We start from the raw sequence: 22,760 nt of genomic DNA, 5'->3' as shown, positions 1-22,760 counted from the left end.
TTAAACGACTTGGGGCGCAGCAAACTAAAAATCCTCTGAGGAGTTTTAGTTTGCTCCTACAGCCATGGAGCAAAGCACTGGGCTCTGTGCAGCTCAGGGGCTCTGCAGAAAGCCCAGTAGGCAGCCTGGCAGGAACCCAGGAAGGCAGGCTCCGCCCAAGAAAAGCAGGAAGCCTGATTTTTTTTTTTTTTTTTTTTTTCCCCTAGAGCCTGCCTGCCTGCCTGAACTACACAGGGACTTGGTGCTTCTCTCCACAGCTGTGGTGTCCCCCGGAAGCCCCCCGAGCTGGATGCCTGCAGGCGGGTGCTGCTTGGCGGGGGGAGCTGCCGCTGCCACAAAGGGAAGCTTTAGCCCCCCTGCCTCAGCCCAGGGATTGCTCCACCTGCTGGCAGCTCGTCCTTCCTCTGCCTGCCCCCGGAGAGGCAGGTAAGTCAGCGGGGTATATGCGTGACACGGGGGTTCAAAGGGCCCTAAACTGAAGCAGTGTTTTTAAAAACCCACCACTTCAATTTACTGCCCCCACTTCATCTGAATAGTCCTTCCTTCCCTTTGGAGCATATTTTAAAAGCATCAGTTTCTTCTGGCTGGATCCTGATGGGCTTCTGTAACTCTCTCATCTGGTGGTGGTTGTCAAACCTCTCTAGCCATTCCTAATTTATCTCCTTAGGGAATTCTTCTTTTGCCCCTACTATGGGGTCCCTACTATGCCTCTTTTGCCTTCTTACTATTGGGTCCCACTAGGCTCTGTCCTTGGCTCTCTCCTCCTCTTGCCGAGAATGAGGGGCAACAACAAGGCCAGAGGGGCTGTAGGTTGGGATTGACAGGCACTGGCAGGGCCAGGGGGTCTGTGGGTCTGGAGTGAAGGGCACCTGGGGGGCATGGGTCAGGAGTGAGGGACACTGGTATTGCCAGAGATGGTGGGGGACTGTGGGTCAGGAGTGAGCAGGACTGGGTGGGGCTGTGGCTTAGAACTGAGAGGCAATGGCAGGGGCAGGGACAGGGTACTGACATATCAGGGCTGCTCAGTGCCACAAAGCAGTGTAGGGGACAGCCACAGCTGAGTGAAGGGGGCTCTGATTTCCTAAGATTAAAAAAAAAAAAAATCAAAAGCCAAAATATATAGGTATTTATAATGATTGAGGCACTGGTAGACATCCAAATTGCTTTACAATTGTAAATATATCAATAAAACATTATGTTCAACTGATTCTTGTATATATAGCTGTGTTTCACTTTAATCATGGAAAAAACATGGGTTTTAGGTGTTTTCATCAGAGAATTTTGGACCTTTATCAGAGCAACTAGAATTTTTAAACAGAGAAAAGCAGGATCCCTGCTGATAATACACAATGGGCGCATCTACACATGACACTACATCACCATAGCATGCATCATACCACAGTGATTAGTGTCCACGGGTGTCTATTAGGGCTGTGCAAAGCTTCAGTCCCTGATTCAATTTGGCAGAGATTCGACCCCATTCAGTGGCCAAATCTCTGAATCCGAATCGAATCAGGAGACTCTTTAATCTCTCTCAAATCAAATCAGAACCCTCCGAATCGATTCAGAGAGATTCAGATATAGACACAGCTTTAAATGTGTTTTCTACATACCACAAGCTACCAGGCAGCTCATAATGCTGCGATGATGGGGTAGATGGAGTGTCCCATTGGAGCACAGGGGGCTCCCCAGCATACTCGGCACCAGACCCGGAAGTGGACTAGAAGCACTTCCAGTCTACTTCTGGTCCGCCAGGGGGAATGCCCTGCATCCCTTCGCTCAGCAACTGGTGCCTCCTGGGTCTGGGGGGGCATGTAGGGTCCCCCCCATACCCAATCACTGAGCCAGGCAGGTGCAGGGGAACCCCCTGCATGCTTGCCAGCAGACCTGGAAGTGGACTGGAAGTACTTCCGGTCCACTTCCAGGTTTGCTGCCAAACACGCAGGGAGGCCGTCCATGCTCCTGTTGGATGCTTCATCTGCCCCAGCATTGCAGCATTCACAAGCTGTGCCAGGTACCTCAAGGTATGTAGAAAAATCATTTAAAGCTGTGTCTATGACTGAATCTCTGGTTCTCTGAATCAGCATCAAATCTTCAGAACTGGATTCAGCCGAATTGAATTGGGGACAGTGATCCGAATCAACAAATCGAATCGCTGTCCCTGATTAAGGCCAAATCTGAATCAAATGTGGCCCATTTCACACACCCCTAATGTCTATATGTGACCAGCAGCTACTTCACTGTAGTGGCAGTCTCCCTTCTTATAGCACACTGCTGTGGTGAAGTAGCTGCTAAATATAACCATGTGCTGCATGTACAGTGCAGTACAGGTAGTTATTGTGCCATGCTTTAGTACTTCCAAAAGGAAGTACTAAAGCATGGCGCAGTAACAATGTCACCATAGGGCAATGTGTAGATGCGCCCAATGTTTCCATTTAGATCTGTCCTTGTATTTCTATCTCCACAGCTAAGTCTGTTATCCATACACTCACCATTTCCTGCCTTAACTACTCTAACCTACTCCTCTATGCCCTCCTTGATACAGATATAGCCTGCCTTCTAATTCAGATAAATGCAACTACTGATCTTATCTTCCTGGCCCACTGATCTGGCCATGTCACTTCCCTGACATCTTAAATCAACCTTGTGACTCTTCTCTTTGAAGATAGGGTCTACATAACTCTTCTTCTTCTTCTTACTTACATTTCATTGTGCCTGTTTGGATTGAAACACACTGAATTTGACTTTTCCATAGATGCTGAACACCCACAACTTCAACTCAAGTCATGGTACCTCTGAGAATCTCTTCCTAAGTGGCAAAAATTGGTCACCCTAAAATTTGTTGGGTCCCAAAATCAGTAACTACTTCTTGAAAATTTGGACTTAAGGGAGTACAACAATTTTCCAATTCAGAAACCTTATGAACAGTGGAAAAAAAATATTCCAAACCCCAGGACAGTAGGAAAATATGACATTTCCATTATTTCAAACTAAGTACAGAATGTCCGAATACAAATTTAGCAGTCAATTGTTTGTGTCAGACAATATGACAACTATTGAGCAAACAGCTGTTACTCCAGATGGAGTATGTTTGACAGCTGTAGAGCCCAGGTGCATAGCTCTGGAATAAATCAACAGAACAGGGGCATGTGAGTTTATTATTGGCTGTCTGAATGGCACTTCTACCAGTTTATTTGATACTCTTCCTCAGGGAACCAGTTCTTGAACACTTATACATTAATCTGTTGAAATTTAAATATAGCATCACAAAAAGGGAATTTGGAGATAATCCACAGATTCTCATATATTGTGTAAAACCTAGGTACAGAAGATGGCCACTTAGCTTGTATTTTCTGCTTCAGATTCCTGAAGTCACTTGGTAGCTGAGATAAATAGTGTTTTACTCACTTAGCCTTAACTGGTACACTAATGACAGGAACTCCCATTGACAGGGGCACTTTATTCTTAGGAACTGGAAACAAATTTCAAGTTGGGAATTGAATGGTGTTCGGAACTGGCTGGGTTCAGTTGGAGGTCTAGATATGAAAGGCTGGACAACCCATTACCAGTAATTTGCTTGATTTATGATTTTAGGGTTGAGTTAGGAGGCAAGTGATGTGTCTCAGTCTATTTGTATCCATTCTTAGTCACCAGGAAATGTAAATCAAATAATATTTTCCATGTAAGGATCTGCTCATGTTTCTGCCTCGGTCTATTCTACAACTCTGAAAAGAATCTCCACACTTTTAAGTCTGTTATCAGGAGAAAAAAGGGATCATGGAGTGGTAGATTAAAATGGACACTCACATTCCTTTAGTCATTATAAACTTTGAAGCAATGCCAAAACCCAATTTTTGCAGTTCTCCAAGCTTTGTTTTTTTTTTTAAATTGGCTTTTTTGGCTGGCTAAATCATGATAAAAATCAAGAATGTTCTTGTAAATCAGCTTTATCGATTTGCCTTAGTTACTAGCTACTGTGTTTTGTTTTGTTTTTTAACATATTCTTCATTAACAGACTAATACAATCCAGGAAGTAATAAATCAGGTGTTGTAATCATTGGTGAACCAGTATTTTCACTGCAACAACAGAAAATTTGTTATTCATAGTCTTTAGTGGGAAAGAGAATCCATTCTAATAGTTCTTAATAAGATCATGAAATCTGTGACAGGAAGATTCACATACTATACATTGCATGGAATCACATTCCAGAAATTACAGCTTTTCAATAGGTAAATAAATCAGGCAGCCTAGAGCTATCTGTCTAGTTTCTCTCTCAACCCCCACTACTGACAAAATGAACCCTGACTATTTGCTTTTGCTGGGCATACCAGACACCAGCCATTAGGTGAAGTAGATTACTTGGAGGAGACCTCGGTGCTCATCCCAGCACTGCACTTTGTCTCATACCACTCTGAGATTCACCATGAGCCCATTGGCATAGTTCTGAGCCTTCTGTTCTGCCTAATTGATGGTCTTCGTGCATCCTAGCTGAAGCAAGTGGATGGAGTTTATGTCAGCAGTGGCTCCAGGGGCAGGATGGAAGCTATATAATCTCTACGTAGACTGATGGGAGAATATATACAGTGACCCAATTTTAGGGCTTCCCTGGATCATCCGCCCTTGGCGAAAGAATTTGTAAAATTAATAGAAAGTAATAATCACTTCCTGCACAAAAGTATTTACTGAAAATAAAAAGGTCTTGACCTAATAAAAGAGCAGAAGGAAAAGCACATAGGAAGAATACTCATCTGATTATCCTGGCCTGTGGAAGTCAGTCAGAAGCTTCACTGATGACAGTGGTGGTTTTGTGGGTGTCAGGCCTATGGAATTCAGTAGCAGCCAAGTTCAGCAGCAAGTTCAAATTCTCATGGACAGCAGCAAAGTTCAGCAGGAGTTCTCTGTGTGCCTGCAAGGGTCCCCTGGCTGTCAGTAAAGATGGGGGTTTCCCTAGGAAATCACTGAAGAAGACTTGTAAAGCCTCAAGAACTTCAATTGGAGATCACAAAATTCTTGTGTGTTCTTTGTTGTTAGCAAGACTACATTTAAAGGACTCCAGGAGAATCCTCTGAAATTAGTGCTAGTTTTATCAGTCTATTAAGTTTGTCAAAGGCTAGGGTTGCCAACTGTCTGTAAATGTATGGACATTCCATAAATAACCAGGCTAAAAATGCTTGTCTATAAAATCCATTTTAAAAAATTGTGCTGTCCATAAAAACACAAAGCAACCAGAGATGATTAAAGCTCTGTGGTGGAAAAGAAGCTAGAGGCAGTGTTGAAGCACAGACTGAGTACAGCAGTGCCACCTCGGTCACATTCACACATGCAGGAATGTGCGCTTGCAGGAGCTCAAATAGCAATGGCACAAATTTGTACCGGATATTTGTGCCTCAGCACACATACCTAAACGTGCACTTTGGTGTGGGACAAATTGACTCTGCTCAGCTCTTCCCTGATCTGCATCCAGGGGGAGCTGAAGGTCACATGTGCTGGCCCCAGCAGTATAAAAAATTGCCCTGGTGAGCAGCTCAAGACTACTTCCTCTCAGGAGTTGCTGAGGCCTGGCCATTTGGTATCTGGGGACACTCGCCACTTGTACCAGCTAGACTGCTGCAGCAACCCTTACCTAGAGTGGCCCCTGTACCGTCTACTCACTGCAGCAGTCTGGCAGTGGGGGCTGCTGCCTGGCTGTGACCTGTTGCCACCTGCGTCAGCATCTGCCCCCTTGGACCTGTAGCCCCATGTCTGCACACCTGCCAGACCTGGATGGGGACTGCCTAGCTACCTGAGCTGTGGCATGCACACTACAGCAGAACTGTCTGTACCTCTGGGCTAGCTGCCAGTAGGCTGTGGCTGCACAGTTGGCCTTCGTGCAGCATGTGTACTTCCACCCTGCCATCTGGGCAGCTATCACCTGGAAGATGTGCTCATTGTGGTGGCCCACTTTGAACAGTCAAAGCATGTCCTCCTAGCCACAAATGGCCAGTGCCAGCCCTGGGTGGGCTTCTCTGATTGGGTCCTGCCACTTGCCTCACTAGCAGGAATCCTGGTGTTCCCTGTTTAAAAATTGCAAATTCCCTGATAAAAAAATCCCAAATGCACTCTTTAAAATACCAAAAATTGGTGTTCTTCCACAATTAAAGTGAAACACCACTATTAGACAGAGAAAGAGAGGTCTGTTGGGAAATATTTTATTTATATATTTACAATTTTAAAGCAATTTGGAAGCCTACCAGTGTTTCTATCATCATAATAAAATTGTTCTAAATATCTGTATGATTTGGTGTTTCCTTTTGGTTTTTTTATCATAGAAAAATCAGAGCTTCCCCTAGCCCCTTCATTAACCAGAATGTGGGCATAGTTGCTCCTGCAGCCACAGCTTCCACCAGTAGGTCCCATCCTGTCTGGCAGCTGGGCATGCAGGGTGTGAGATGTGGGAGGGACGCGGGGTTTGCAGGAAGGGGGTGGGAAGGAGTGTTGGGGGCTGGGTGTGGGGTTCTTGGGGGTGTGTAGGTGTGAGGGTGTGTGAGTATAGGGGGATGGGTGTGTGGGACAGATAAGGGGATTGGGGTGTGGGGTTTGGGGTTTGTGGGTGAGTGTATGGTAGGGACGGGCAATTATTTCAGGTGGAGGGCCACTTAATGAGTTTTGGTGAGCTGTTGAGGGCTTCATGGGTAGTCCCAACCCTTGACAGTTGCCCTGCCCCCTTGTTGCCATCTTGGGACCAGGCATCCCACCCCTAACCACTTTGCCACTGCCACTTCCCCTTGCCTCCCAGAAATATTCCTTTTGTGAGGGTGGGTTGCCAGAACCGAAACAAATCATACACTAAAAGTCAAACACTCATTATAATATATTTTAATTTTATTACAAAAAATATTTTTGTCATGATTTGTTTGCATCGTGTATATGGAGGTGATTACATAATAGCTCAAAAATAAATTCTTAGTTGTGTATATTGTGGAGGGTGTGTGTGTGTAGAGTGTGGGTGGGTGTGGGTGTGTGTGTGTCATAGGATGTGGGGGGATGTGTGAGGGGATGTGGCTGTGTGGGGGGGACCATAGGGTATGTTGGGAGGTTATGTATATGTGGGGAGTTGTGGAAGCAGGGTGGGGGTGTGAGGGAGGTTAGGAGGGTGTGGGGACACCCCTGCACTCTCCCTATGGTGCCGCAATAGGCAGGGTGCTCAGTGCACAGGTGCCCGGTAGGGCATGGCTCTGGCCAGCACTGCACATCGCAACAAGGGGTGCAGCCTCCACTGGGCTGCCTGTATCACTGGCACCCCCTGCACTTGCACAGCAGGGAGGGAAGCCCCATGTGCTGGAGCCAACTGCTTTCTGTTCCGGGGCTGCACAGCACCGGAGAGAAGCCTCATGCAGGGAAGGCAGCCAGCTCCAGTACCTGAGGCTTCTCTCTGGTGCTGCACAGCCCTGGCAGGGAAGGCAGCTGGCTCCAGCACATGGGGCTTCCTTCCCTGTTGTGTGAGTGTGGGGGCTGCATGTGAGTGGTGGGGAGCACCGGTTATACAGGGGATCTGGCGGAGGCTGCACCCCTTGCTGCAATGTGCAACACTGGCCAGAGCCACACTGCTAGGCACCTGCACCCTGAGCATCCCTGCTGCTGCCACTGCTTGCTGGGGTTGTAGCCTATGGTGAGAGTGTGGGGCAGTCCCCACATGCTGCCCACCCCAGTTCCACGCTATGCCGTGTCCCCCTGGGCATGGGCTCTGCATTGCCACAAGCCCCAGCCCTACGCTCCATGTTCCTGCCCAGCTGCAGTCTCGCCCCTGCTGCTTCCCTACCCGCTTCGTGGAGTAAGCAGGATACCAAGTCCCCAGGTCCCTGGGGACTGCAGCAGCAACCCTACACGGAAGCTGAAGGCTGGCCAGCCAGGTCCTTCCACCCACGAGGGTGGGAGGCAGGCAGTAGGATACATTTTTGGGGCTGCATGTATATGTGGGTGCCTCACTCCCACCCTCATGGGAAGAAGGGCTGGGCAGGGCACAATTTGTTGGGGGACCGAGCAGACCAGATGAAAGTGCCTGGTGGGCTGGATCCAGCCCGAGGGCTGTTTTGCCTGCCCCTTGCATATGGGGTTTGTGGGGGGTGTTGTGGGTGTGGGATTTGTGGGGAGAGTTTGAGGAGGGCTGCCCCACACCCGCTGCCCCCCCTTCTGCAGCGCACACCCCCTGGTGCTGGCAGCAGCAGCCAGTGGGCCATCGGGGCCAGAGCCCGCTTCAGGTACAGCCCAGGGGCAGTGTGGCACCACCTGACCTAGGCCTGGTCTGTACATGGCAAACAGAGGCAGCCCAACCCAGCCTGGCCCAGCCAGTGCATACCTTTGGACAGGCTCATGACAGCTCCTGCCACCACCCATGGCTTCTGTCCAAAGGTGCATGCTAGTGGGGCAGCACAGGCTGGGCCAGGTCAGGCTGGAAATGTTCAACATGTGCAGATCCTGGGTCAGGTAGTGCCGTGCTGCTGCGGGGCTGTGCCTGTGCCAGACCATGTTCCCGGCGGCCCAGCTGGCTGCTGCTGCCATTGCTGGGGGCTGTGCACCACAGGGGTGAGATGGGGGGGGGGCATGTGGTACCCCCCCACACCCCTTACATGCCTCACACCCTCACACCCCCCATGCCCCTCACACACCCACCTACACACCCCACACCCACAACGCCCCCCCCTGCCAGAAACCACACAGTCACCCTCGACCCCCACATCCCTACTTACCTGTGACAGCTCCTGTGTCCGGTTCACCACTGCTGCCTTGCCCCACTCCTTTTTGGCCTAGCATGCCGAGGCAGCAGGGGTATGGGGCAGCCATAAAGACACTGGCTGGATGCCAGAGCATCTCTCTGGAGGAATCAGCATCCAGTTGTGTCAAGGCATGCTCCAGGAGCATGCCTTGTGCTGCTTTTTTTCCACTGTGTTGTTTTTTTATACCAAGATTTCCTGGTATCAAATTTTGAGTCCATGCTACAAATATTCAGTGGGGGGAACATTTTTTCATTTTTAGCGTGCCTCTTGCAGCATCTCAAACTGTTTGGAGATGCTGCAACAGGCACATGAGCACTCATCTGGATGCTCCCCTTATGTCCATGAGGAAGATTAGTACCCTGGAGGGAGCTCTTCCCAGGTACTTGTGGCCCATGGGACTTTCCATAACTCCTTCCCTAACCTCCAGCCATGTGCTGGTATTAGCACTGCTCCTGGTGCTGCCTCCCAATGCCCTGTAACACTGCTGGGTGGCAGGTAAGCAGACAGTGGTCCTTCTTTGGGGGGTCCATGCTAGGGCAGGGAGGAAGTAAGGCTGAGGGGTGGGTTGAGGATCAGCATGGTGTGGGGTGGAGGTGATTCAAAGGTGTGGGGATGAGTTGGAGACCACTGGGGTGGAAGCTGTAGAGTATAAACCATTGCTGCAGTCAAGTAGAGTTGCCAACCCAATAATTTTCTTTACTGATATGAAAACTAGTTACTGACAACCAATTTTTTTTCACTATGATTTGAAGTAGGTTTATGCCTGGGTTTGCTGTCACTCAGTCCCACCTGTCAACTTTGGGGCCAAACATCACTTGATGAGACTGAACTGTGTCCATAGTTCTAAAAATTATTATATTGACAGGGGCTGGACCATCTCCTATCTTTAACATTTGAGCTGGTTTAGGGAAAAAGGACAGATACTGGCCTGTCTCCATCAAAGCAAACATTCATTATTCAAAATAGCGCACACATTCAGGAATTTAAGGAGTATAGCCAATTTGGGATTGGTTATCTGAGCCAGATTTATGAATATCAGAAGGAGAAGAAAGATGTAGGCAGTTATAGACAGGCTACAAAGTCCTGTCATCACAAGGGGTCTATGTTCAGAGAAATCACTAATTCCGTGTGTTGGGTCACTTGTTTGGCAGAAAGTGAAATCTTTCTTTTTGAGCTTTCTAGGCTGGGTAACAGAAGAAACTCATACAGCTACAGGCGATGATCCTTCTGTAAGCTTCTGATCTCTTCTTGCAGGGAAAAAGGATAGCTAGCCAGAGATGTGAAGATGTCTACATGAAGCCAAGGCAGTACAATGGAAGCATTCTCATAAGTCCTATCTCCTGCTTTGGTAAAGTATAAGTGGGGGATATACCAACCCAGCCATTTCTTTTGTCTCTACTGACATCTCATTCTATAAACAGGATTTTTTTTAGTAAACAAGAAGCTCTTTTTTACATCACAGACGTCGTGTTTACTGATATTTCTGTTTATTCTTGCCTTCTTTGATGCTCGAGTCTAGTAAGTCATTTACAAATCAAGAATAACATAGGCTCAGTGGCAAAATTTGCCTAAATGGCTGAGATGTTAAGACTTATTTTCAAGAGACATATGCTATGTCTCCATAGTACACGTACCATGCCCAGCAGTTGCACCCTAAATTACATTATGGTATGGATGGGCGGCTCCCAAAATTACAGGTTATGTGGCCATGTCCCTACAGCAATTTGGGTGGACTAATTAACACTGCTGAGTGCCATTTAGCCCTCTTTGTGCTTATTAGCCCACCTGTGCCACAAACAGAAGGCCCCCCGATATCCAGTTTTATATTCCAAATCTGCTAAACTAAGAGGAATGCAAATACATGGACATAGTTAATAGCTGTTGTAGAACTAGCAGGGAGCCTTCATGCAAGGTTTTGGGGGTTCTAAAATGGCAGCTGTAACTGGGCTTTTGTTTTTATTTCAGCAGAAGGAGGGTAAATTTAATAAAAACAGTGATATATTGAAAATGTAACCCAGGGAATAGCTTGAATCAAATAATAGGGCTATTTTCAGTTAGAACACATTTGGTGCCTAAACTGCTTGATAGTTTCTCTTTAACTTTGTCTATATCGGCCTTTAATTTGAAATTGCTTGGATGTCTATTGATTAGTTTCAACTGAAGCACAGGCATCTGTTACAAAATATTGACTTTTGCATCACCTTTTAGCCAAGTAGGTTAATTGAATGGTGCTTGGGGAAATTATTTCAGAGACAGTCTCTGGCTAATATTTATCTTCAAATAGCTGATGGTATTGTTTGACATTTAGCCAAGATATCTGATAAAACTGCAGCCCTAGAGATGAGGCTGTGTATCAGCAGCACTTATCAGTTACATTTTCTGCACACTTCTCAGTTTGCTCTATTGACTACATTAAAACAGGGGCTGGTTCCTACTCCCACTGAAGTTAATGAAAATTTGCCACTGACTTTATAGTTTGCTTTATACAAATGTATTTCAGAATCACTGGTGTGATGGCAGCTTAAAATACTGCACAGCCATGCAAAAGACCTGGCTTTACTTAAAATGGTATCTCACTGTACTGCAGCCATATGAAATATTCAGAACAAATATTTTCTTTTGGTGCAGGGTCTCACGACAAACTCAAAATCTAGCCAGGGTTTCTTGTTAAAGTGAGGCAGGTGGCACACTAATTTGCCAGACAGTACAAATAGTGTCTATATTTAATGAGACAAAGATACTCTTAATGGCTTATCTCCTTAAATTGCTAAGGAAATGTAAGGGAATAATGGCTCTCATTGAAAATCACTGTCATTTTCTATTTACCTTTCTCCAGTGCTCAAGGGGTATAAATATTATGGAGCTTCCTTTAAAAAAAAAATCCCCTCTCTAAAAACACTGCCAGCAGCTTGATTGTAAACCACGTTATCTTGGACGGCTATTAGAAAATAAGCATTACCTCTCTCTGTATACTGACCTAAATGTCTGTCCCACACCAATCACTGTGATCTCTAAGCACTGAAATAGAGTTTTAAAAGTGGTCATTTGGCTTCTTAGGGTATGGTTGTTTGCACATACAAGTTTTTAACGCTATGGAAAATAAATTAGGTTACAAGACATGCATAAAAATGAATATATCTAAATCAAATGCCATACTGATATTAGATTGTCCTGCCATTATTTTCCCTATAATACAGGAAATATTCATAAAGCAAGAATTTTAAGCCAAAGCTTTGTGGTGGTGATGATGCTTTGTGTTGATATCACTTGGTGGATTCTTGATTTCAAATGTGGTTAGTCCATTCCATTTAGCCATGAGTTTCCAAGATGACCATTTCACTTCTGACTTTGGTTTCATTCTGCTCTCAGACTTGCTGGCTTGTCTACCTGTAAGCAATCCCCTTCCCTAACTCCCAGCTCTTACTTAACCCCATTTCTTGCTTCAGAAGATGCACAAAAAGATGCAATACATTTGTTGATCCAGTGCCTCCTCATTTCATATCTCAGAGTTAGGGGACATGCTTATATATGTGACAAAAGCTTCCTTACTGTTAAGAGACTGAATATTTGAAATGCTTGGAGCAGTACAATATTGATGAAAATAGCCTCATGTAAAGGGCCTACTCAAAGCTAAGGATTCCTAAGGAGATTTAAAACCAGGAAATGATACCATTTTCCCTTCCTTTTGTATGTGTAAAGTGCAGTAATTTTAAGCCTACATTTTCTCATACCATATACCTGAGCAGGACATATGCCAAGAGTTTCACTCCATACGAGGTGACTCAAAGAATCTGAGACTATTTGATTAGGGATCCCTGGGCTTTGAGCATTCCTTAATTTCCACAGAGCTTTTTTCTTGAATAAGTGCATTCTTTTACTTTGTAACAGCTACCTCTGCAAAGTGCTTGATGACATATTCAGTTATATGCTTACACCTCCACAGGGAGAGTGAGAAAGTTGCATAGCTCTCCTAGTCTTCCCCATCCTTAGCAAAACAAGTCCCAGATATGCATCTTGAAACCACCTGCCAAGTAACCATTCTGATGGTCTGTTGACTGTTGTTTTGAGCAGAAGGTTATGCTTTAATCTGCCTTTGACTTGTAGCAATGAAGGCCACGTCCAGACAAGTAAGCACGTGCCTGTTGCAGTGTCTCAAAGCAGTTTGAGATGCCATATTTGCAGCGCGGACTCTAAGTTTGATACTGGGAAATCCTGCTTTCAAAAAAGACATTCCAGAAAAAAGCGGCTCAGGGCACGCTCTTGGAGCATGCCCTGAAGCAACTGGAGGCTGGGTCCCCCAGAGAGATGCTCTAGCACCTGGTCAGAGCATCTCCATGCCTGCCATGTGTCCCGACTTCTCCAGCACCCTGCCTCAGCATGCTGGAAGGAATAGAAGCAGGGCATGGCAACCAGAACCATGGCAGCAATGTCTTGGACCCAGGCTCTGTCCCAGGTAAGCAGGGATGTGGAGGTGGAGGGACTCTGTGAGTGTGGGGGGTCTGTGTGGGAATAGGGAGGATACCCCACTTGCTCCCCACACACAGAGCACAGCTCCCCTCCCCCACAGCAGCAGCAACAGCAGCAGCAGCCAACAGTAGGCTGTTGAGGCGCTCGTGGCCCACTGCTGGCAGAGACCCCTAGCACTGCGTGGTGCCGCCTGAGACCCAGGGGCTTCATGTGGCACACAGAGCCACCCTGGCCCACTGGCACACACCTTCACACAGGACCAGGCTGGATCCCGCCTCCATGTGCCCCGTGCACCATTGGTTTGGGCCAGATCCATGGAGGCAGGAGCTAGCCCAGCCCAATGGTGCACAGCTCTTGCCTGCAGTGCTGGGAGCTCCAGGTGGCAGCAGGAGCTGGCCTAGTCTTGTTTGCAGGCTAGTGCCAGCAGGCTGGACCATCTTTATGTGCTACATGGAGCCCCCAGGTCTTCAGGCACCGCTGCATGCTGTTGAAGGGCTCTGCCAGCAATGGGCCACAAATGCCCCAATGGCCAACTGCTGGCTGCTTCTGCCACTGGGGGCTGTGCGCCACTGGGGGAGGGGGGGCTCTCCTATCCCACACAGTGTCCCCCACCCCACACACTCTCCCTTCACCCATAAATCCTCTTACAATCCACCCACAAACCCCACACCTCCACCCACAAACCCCATACCCAAAAACTACCCCCGCCACCCTCACCCACAATCCACCCACAAACCCCACCCCCAACAAACCCTATACCTAGCCCTAAAACCTCCCCCAAACCCCACCCCTCTACACCCCTGCCCCCCCCAAACCCCACATCCCCCCACAAATCTCACACCCTGCCCAGCCGCCAGATGGAATGGGACCTGCTGGCGGGAGCCATGGCTGCAGGGGCAACTACCCCCTGCCCTGTGCCCACACCAGAGCTGGGACATGTGGCCCCAGCATGGGGGGGCTCCTGGTCCTGGAACCACTTGGAGGGTGTGATGAGCTGAGGAAAGAGGTGTAGGTGGCACAGGGGTGTGTGTGTGTGTGTGTGTGTGTGTGTGTGTGTGTGTGTGTGTGTGTGTGTGTGTGTGTGTGTGAGAGAGAGAGATGGGAGTCAGGGACGGGGGAGTGCTCTGGGTAGGAGAAGCTGCCAGAGCAGGGCTTGGAGCCCTCTGACCCCACAGAGTATCCTGTGCAGGAGGAGGCAGGCCTGGAAGGGAAGGGGCTTGCCCAGCCCAGTCCCAGAACCCCAGTCAAGAACTTCCCAGGACGGGCATAGGGTTTACTGGGGCCTGGGCACAAGCACAGGGAGCAGAACAGCAAGGGCTGGCACTACTCAGAGCCACAAAGCAGCAGGTGAAACAGCTGCAGCAGGACTCATTTCCTGGTGCTGGGATGGAGCTGCTGTCAGGAGGAAACTAGTGGGGGCAGGCAGGGGTTGTGGTTCAGGAGTGAGGGGCACTGGCATCCCAATGCTGCTCAGTGCCCCACATCCTGATAAGCAAAGCAGGCATGGGCAGCTCTGATTTGTTATGATAAAAAAACCAAAAGCAAACACCAAAGTGTGTAGATATTTAGAATTAATTTTACTATGATGATAGAGGCACTGGTAGGCTTCCAAATTGCTTTACATTTTTAATGAGAGAATTTGGGGTTTTTAATCAGCTAATTTACCATTTTTAAACAGGGAAAACCATTTGGGGCCAAGAGGACATGCTTTGACAGTTCAAAGAGGGCCACTGCAATGAGCACCTGTTTTGGGCAGTAGCTGCCCAGATCACAGAGCAGGAGCACCAGAAGACATGACAGCAGTGCCGCATAAAAGCCAACTGTGTAGCCACAGCCCACTGGCAGCCAGCTCAGAGGTGCAGGTGGCTCTGCTGCAGTGCCCTTACCACAACCTAGGCTGCCATGCAGTCCCCGTTTGGGTCTGACAGGCACGCAGCCATGGGGCTGTAGGTCCAAGGGAAAAGATGATGTCACAGGTGGCAGCAGGTCACAGCCAGGCAGCAGCCTCCACTGCCAGACTGTTGCAGTGGCTAGAGGGTTCAGGGGCACTCTAGGTTAGGGCTGCTTCAGCAGTCCAGCTGGCACAAGGGGCTAGTGTCCCCAGACACCAACTGGCCATGTCTCAGAAGCTCCTGATGCCAAGTAGCCCTGAGCTGCTCATCAGGGCAGCTTTTTACAGTGCTAGGTCCAGCACAGGTGCTGGCCCCAGCCTCTAGCTCCTCCGACTGATCAGTTTTTAAAGTTTGTTCACAACCCTTTCATATATTCTTGCGACCTACTTTTGGGTCGTGACCCACAGGTTGAGAAATGCTGATCTAGGTAATATTTTTAAAGCACTTGGAGATACTCCAATGAAAGGCCTTATAGTAGCAATCTGAGACAGGCCACAAGCAAAAGGGTTTTCAAACCAAATTAAAACATTCCCAAATATAAGGAAACAAGTTTAATTATGTCAGTGTTGTCCAACTTCCTAGTGGACAGGAGCTGCACACCATGGGAACTGCACCAGCAGTGGCTGTAGGCTGTGGAGACTGCATCAGCCATGAATGTCATGCCCACCTCCGCCCCCTCCCACCCAGCTGCAAGCTCCTCTGGTACCATGCAGGCAGGCTGTCTACCCCCCTCCCCAAATGCTGCACTGTGCATGCAGGCAGGCATCACCCCCCTCACCTTCTTCGCTGCAGGCTTTCTTGCTGTACCATGGGCTTCCCCAGCACTGCAGGCTGCAACTGAGCCAGGCCAGCCTGCCATGCCCCATTCCCTGGGATGAGGGCAGGAAAGTGAAACCCAGAGAAGTGAAGGGGGTGCCTGGAGAGCCCACCAGGAGCAATGGGGAGGAGCAGTGGCCAGGGGGAACCCCTCATGGACCAGCAGTTGCCAGTATGCTGTGGCATCTGTAGTAGCTCTGGCTACAGGGACATTCAATGGGGACTGGATATTGAGAGGAAGCATCAAGGATAGGAGGAGGTCTGCGTGAGGTATCCTCTCTGAACTCAGACAGGGTTACAAGTTAAAGAAGCCCGAGAGCTGCACTAGTTTCACAGTTCCTAAATAAAGGAAGCTCAAGCTGATAAACAGACTTCTAAATACGGATGATTCTGACCCAGTTCAGAGTTTTTAGTTGAGTCCTTCTCTGGAAGGAATTAAATGGCCTAAAGAAGTGCCAAATTTTAATATTACATAAACCTTCCTCTGAGATTTACTTCATTAATATGAATAAGTTATAAACAAAAGGTAGAAGTCGAATGTAACTGAATGTAAATCAGTAAACTGGTGAGACAAGTAAAGCAGGCTGCAAAGTACAATATGATGTGCTTTGCTTTCTGTATCATGTAACAAATAGCTCCAAAGATAAAAATAGATATACTGGCTTTGTCAGTAAAATGTGACTGTTTTTCAGTCAATGTGTCATAATCTATGTAATGAGCAAGGATAAAGCAGATTGAATTTTATATTCCTGAAACAATTTAGGTTGTTTATAGTCATGGTGAGAACCTAATTAATCTGTGTTAAAGTTACGCCATCTCCCAGGATAGAGATTGCTTAAGTACATTAAGCTGAACTATGGAGTGTACTATATAAACTAGGTTACATAGATGAGCCACCTTTCTTTAGAAATCTCTGCTACCCACATTCCCAAAATATTTTTAATGAAAACATTAGGCTTCATTCTTCCCTCAGATTTACAACTGTGCAACCTCATTGCCTTTTTTAGATTTAAGCCCTATTTACAGGGGTGCAAGTAAAGCCAATATATGACCAATGAGTTTATCATTAATGAAAGATTCCCACTGATTTAAGTGGGCTTTGGATAAAATCCTACATATGTTAAACGATATTCTAATTACAGAACAATTCAAGAAGTGTGCATGAGCAAAAAATGTCCATCAAGCGTCAAAATCTGTCCTCATTATATCTGTGCTCTCCCATTAAAAGTGCAGTGTTGCACAGGTGCAAGTGCAGGCAGAATTTGGCCTCAAGGCATTAAGAGACACTGTCAAGATATATTTTATATTTATATATGTATCAAAATACTCTCACCTATGTTACTGTAACAGCTTCCATAATGAAAACAGAAAAAATTGTTTTAACATTTTAATTTTCTTTTGACCATTTCTGCTGTTTGTTTGGTGTTTGCCAGTGAAACCTGACTGGTCAGTTGGTTTGTTCGCTTAGTGATTCTCACGCACTCAGTCAATACTGCTTGTTTTGTATTCACAATATCCAAGGGGAATGTTTGACTTTAAAAGCAAACCGTTTTTACAGAAACACCCATGTGCATATTTAAATCCCATACCAGATTTTTCAACCCTTCCTTTATACAACAAAAAAGAAAATGCTCTACATTTTGGGCTTGCACTACTTGATAATTCCCCTTTAAATAGTTACAGGCAAGTTTAGCCTAGGAGAAACATTTGTTAGCATCGATATTAGGTGATTTTTATTCACTAGTTCGTTATTGTGTCATAATCAGTGAAGCCAAACATTTATTTGAGTCAACTGTAATATGAACTCAGAATATGTTGCTGTATGACTAATCTGCCTCTTACAGGGAGCATACAAACTATAGCTTTGTCCAGGCAACTCCTAGTCACCCGACTTAACCTTACTCACATGAATACCTCCATTAAGAACAAGGTCAAATTCTGAAAGGTGTTCAGCTTATGAAATACATCTTTTCTTTATTGAGAGTAGCAGATGCTTTATCCAGGGCTCGGTCACAAATTTTCCATCAAAAATGTTTTTAAAGGAAAATTGGGTTTTCAACTAAGTTAAATTATTCTAAAAAAGTGTGTGCTTTCCATGCAAGAATTTGTGTTTAAAAAATAAACATCTGAAAACCAGGGTGGGGGGAGTGTCTTTGGGTCAAAACACATGAAAACCTGTTGCCAGTAAATAGCTGAGTTTGTTTTTTTATGTTGTTTGTTTAAACAAAAAAATCCACTTCATTTTAGTTGACATTTCCAGTGGAAAAAAAGACAAATTTTCCATCTATTTCTCTATTTCTCAAGATCTGGCTCAAAGAAGCAACTCATATGAGCTAAGTATAAAGAACTATACAAAATAACTAGTTGTTCCTGGTAACATGTAGTCCTTTATATATTTTTGCAGCTAGGAAGTATCAATGCATACAGGCATACAGCAAGTGCTTATCAGTATAATTTAGATTATACTAATACATTTTATTTACACTGCCTTTATCTGCCATGACAATCCTGAGAAACTCATAATGAAAGTGCATTAACAGCAAAGATAAATCCTGCTAAAACCATTAAAAATCACAATTTTGTGCAAACGGCTGAGAAAAGAATAAAATGCATCTCTGAAAGTCTATTAAGATGAACCAAATCTATTACTTGTGTTAGCTCTTTCCCCCAAAATCCTGTCCAAAGTCAAAAGCCAAAGTACTACTATTGCCAAACCTAAACATTCAAAAATCATGAGTTAGTCTGCAAAAAAATTACTAGTTTGGCTTAAAAATCATACATTTTTAATTATATTGCCTATGGATTTTTAAATTTATCTTCTGGATTCTGACCCTATCCATTTTAGTTTTTCAATATTTCTTTCCAACTGTGAGGATTCAAAACTTTCTTTATTAATGAAAGCTAAGACTCCTACATGTTCACATGACTTAAGGATACAAGCCTTCCAGAAGATACCAAACACTGCAAGACTGAGTTGGCAATACTGAGACAGCCTTGGCCTAAAAGTAGTCTGGTTTAGAGTGTTAAGCTATTTATTGATTAGAAAGATAACATTATAAAAGCTGCATATTGGACACTTCCTGGAGTGGATAGTGACAGGGCAGAGGTGGCTTTAAGTAACCTCAGCAATGTTGTTTTGTGATATCTTTTATTGGACCAAGTGTATAGGTGGGAGAAATGTTAGACTGCGATACGTTAATGATGTTGGTGTTCTGGGTAGTACTTTCCTGACCCCTCCTGTGTCCTGGTATGCTGTCTGTGAGGGCTCTTGTTGCAAGAGTTGATTCCACTTTTGATTCACAAAAACCCCTTGCCTCTCATACATTTCCTAGACCATTGTGGCTACAGTAACATTCCAACCCTACTTTAAGTCATCTAGTTACTTTTACAGTCCCTATTTTCTAGACCCTGTATAACTTCTAAGCCTGAGGAATGGTGAAATGAAATCTTAATTTCAGTACCTCCTAGTTCTGCATGGACTGGGAAAAGCAGGCTCCTCCTTTCTTTTTAAAACCTTTTCAACCTCCCTGCTGGGTTTCAGAAGTTGAGCTGAATATACCAGCTCTCTACAAGCCAGAGATCCCCAGATTCCTAGGGGATGTCTTCACCTTTATGGCTTTTCTCTGTCACCAAAGCTATATAGCAGGGGAAAATGAAGATTTATTCAGGAAATAATAACCCCAGGAGGGCTGGAAGCTTCTAAAAGTCACAATATTGGAAGCCCAACAAAAAGCTGTTTCAACATGATGGAAACACAAGAAGAATGGCAAGAGACCAATGGGACTGCACAAAGAGCCTCTAGGATGCCTCAAATGTAAAGGACAGCATACAGGCAATGGAAAGATGGTCAGAACATGAAGGAAGTATCCCAGGAAACTGCAAGAACTTGCAGGGACAAAATCCAGGAAGGCAAATATAAAAAGAATGACCTTCAGCTGGGAAGGCAAGCTAAGGACAAGAGACTCTATAAATATATTGGCCAGACCAAGGAAGCTGTGGGTCTACTACTAAATAACCTAAGAAAACTCTTAACAGAAGATGCAAAGAAGAAGGAGCTGCTCAACAACTCTTTTGCCTCAGTCCTCAAAAAAGTTAGGTTGCAACCAGACATAACAAGGATCATATGAATATGGAAGGAGAAAAGCTGAGGGATAAGATAAAATAAACAGAGATCTTTTGATTGGTTAGAATGAATTCAGATCAGCGCGGCCTGATGAACTTCATCCCAAGGTACTGAAGAAACCAGCAGAGGAGATCCCAGAGCCCTTAGCAATAATATATACAAAGGTCTGCGAGGCATACAAGATACCATAGGACTGTAGATACCAACACAGTGCCCCTCTTTTAAAAAGGCAAAAAGGAGGACCTTGGGAAATAAAGACTGGTTAGCCTCACCTCAATATCCAGGAAGTAACTGGAGCATATTGTAAGGAAGTCCATTTACAAGCATTTGAAGAAGGAAAGGCTGATCACAAGCAACCAGCATGGATTTACTACAAGTCCACTATACCAAACAAACTTGCTCTCCTTCACCAAGAAAGCTGCTGGATGAAGGGAATGTTGTGGCTATAGTATATCCAGACTTCAGCAAGACTTTTGACAGAGTCCCACATGACCTCATAAACAAATTGGAGAAATGTGGGCTAGGCAAAACAATTATAAGGTGGATAGATGACCAGCTCAGTAGTTGCAAGCAAAGAGTAATTATAAATAGATCCACATCAAAATGGTAGGAGGTTTCTGTGGAGTCCCACAGGGGGCAGGCTCCTCTATGTATTTATATCTAGATCAGAGAGAGGTAGTTAGCCATGTTAGTAACTTGTTGCAGCTGAACAGCTTGAAGTTATTTCTAGTTGAAATGCATTAGCTTTTACATGGGCCAGATTTCCAAAATTGCTCTGCACCCAGCAGTCATTTTAATACTCTGCACTAATCTGTTTTGAAAATCCAGTCTTAGTTGTAGGTGCTATGTAGGTTAGACCTGAGAAGTCACTGATTCTTGACTATATGAAGCTCGGAGGCTTATGGAACTAATATTTCTTTAGTGAGTGTCAGTATAAGGAAGGTCATTCTTTTCTTTAAAAACCAGGAGGGATGTTTATCAGGATAAGAGTCATTAGACTCCTGGTGCTTCAATATGATGAGAATTTGAGGTGAAGCAGTGCAGAATTCAGAGTGCTTGTGGGAGTCTAACTGCATCTGAGAGATCCTGCTTGAATCAATCTGTTGTAATACATCTGTTTTTTTGTTGAAAATGGGGCTCCAGCAGTAGCTTTCACTGAACCCATTCCAGTTTGGTTAATCCAAATACAATCTGAAACACATGTGGGTTTAGTGCTTTGTCCAGTAGATACTAACATGGGCCACAGCTTGAGGGATGCGGAGCACCTGTGAGTTATCCACATCCCACTGAAATCAACAGGCCAAAACCTAGGATTCTCACTCAGGGTTTGTTCAGGCAAAACTCTTCAATAACAGTTCACTAAGGATTTGACCCAGTAGGAATTGTGCATGGACAGCACATCTCCGGATTTTACCCAGTGTCAGTACCTATGTTGGTTTAGTAATCCCATTAACTTCGAGGGAGGATCTGAACACTGTCTCACAGGTAACATTCAGCGTCTTACAGGATTCAGTGTTTTACATGATAGTATCTACAATTGCTGCACAGTGAGCAGCTGTAAACATTCTGCAGTGTAAGCTTTTAGGCTGAAGTGTGATATCTCACAACATTATTTCCCTGCTGAATCAGTGGCCTGGATGGAAGCCTTCCTGTAAACAGCATCACATCTGTTAAATCTGTGTAGTGTAATTAGACATTATTAACAAGTATGTCATACAAATTTAAAACAGATGTTTATTAGCTTAATTTAGGAAAGGAAGACCCACCACTGGAATGTAGAAGATCTGTGGCAATGGTAAACTGGTGCTGTGAAGGCTGGCAAGTGTAGTGAAAAAGATACTAATTTACAAGTTTAATTTTAATTCACAGGCACAGGACATAGGCTGTCCTGCTTCAAAAACAGACAACAATGCTGCCCTCTACTGCCTTCAGGGTTTGTTTTTCAAGTTTTGTCCAGCCCTTGCTCACCTCATGAGGCTGCCAAATACACTCAGTAATAGGAGGTTCTTTTTAGAAGAGATTTGTTTTCACCTTTGGAGGATATTCAATTCTGATTGTGTGGCTTTAAATGAGAACAAATTACAAACCAATACTAGTGGGCATCCAATGGGAACATTTACCAGATTAAAGATTGCTCATATCAAAGGTTTGCAAAGCGCAAGACTTAAGAATCCAGTTCTACTCCTCCTGAGGTCAGTGCAAAAAGTTCACAATAATTTGATCAGTAAAGAACTTGGATCTAAAGCTGGAAAGAAACCAAGAAAAACCTAGTCTTCCATTTAGGTTTTGCCAAATGTTAAACAGGATTAATTCAAGCATAATAGAGCATGATGTGGGAAACTTAGGAAAGAAGGATGGATTTTTGCAGGTTTCTCTTTTAACTTCTTTGGAGAGTGAAATATTAGTAAAGTGTTCTTCCCACGATACATCCAGGAGAACACTAAACAACAGCAGGCTCTCCCTATGCCTGAAGAAGTGTGTTTGTGCTTGAAAGTTTGCAAAGAATAATTTTTCCAACAATTTAGTTGGTCTAATAAAAGATATCACATTTACCCAACAAGAAATGTAAAACCTGCAGACATATCCCCAGTACTCCCACAATAACTACAGCCCACAACAGAACCATCACCATTGCTCGATCTTACACCTGCACCTCCAGAAATGTTATATATCTCATCCAGTTCACAAAATGCCCTGATGGAAAATAC

General features: G+C 45.2%; 1 protein-coding gene across 1 annotated transcript in view; it reads left to right on the top strand.

Annotated features, from left to right (window-relative positions):
• The first annotated feature begins 206 nt into the window (after positions 1-206).
• The window catches only part of NXT2 (nuclear transport factor 2 like export factor 2), a 52,844-nt gene continuing 30,290 nt past the window's right edge, over positions 207-22,760 (top strand). The window contains exons 1-2 of the mRNA XM_019487805.2: positions 207-426; positions 10,009-10,102. The gene's annotated coding sequence lies outside the window, so the exon portion shown is untranslated. The remainder of the gene's footprint in view (positions 427-10,008; positions 10,103-22,760) is intronic.

Source organism: Alligator mississippiensis, chromosome 8 (assembly GCF_030867095.1).
Source record: "Alligator mississippiensis isolate rAllMis1 chromosome 8, rAllMis1, whole genome shotgun sequence".
Lineage (NCBI taxonomy): Eukaryota > Metazoa > Chordata > Crocodylia > Alligatoridae > Alligator > Alligator mississippiensis.
The sequence above is the reverse complement of the archived record's forward strand: the minus strand, read 5'-3'. Positions and strand labels throughout refer to the sequence as shown.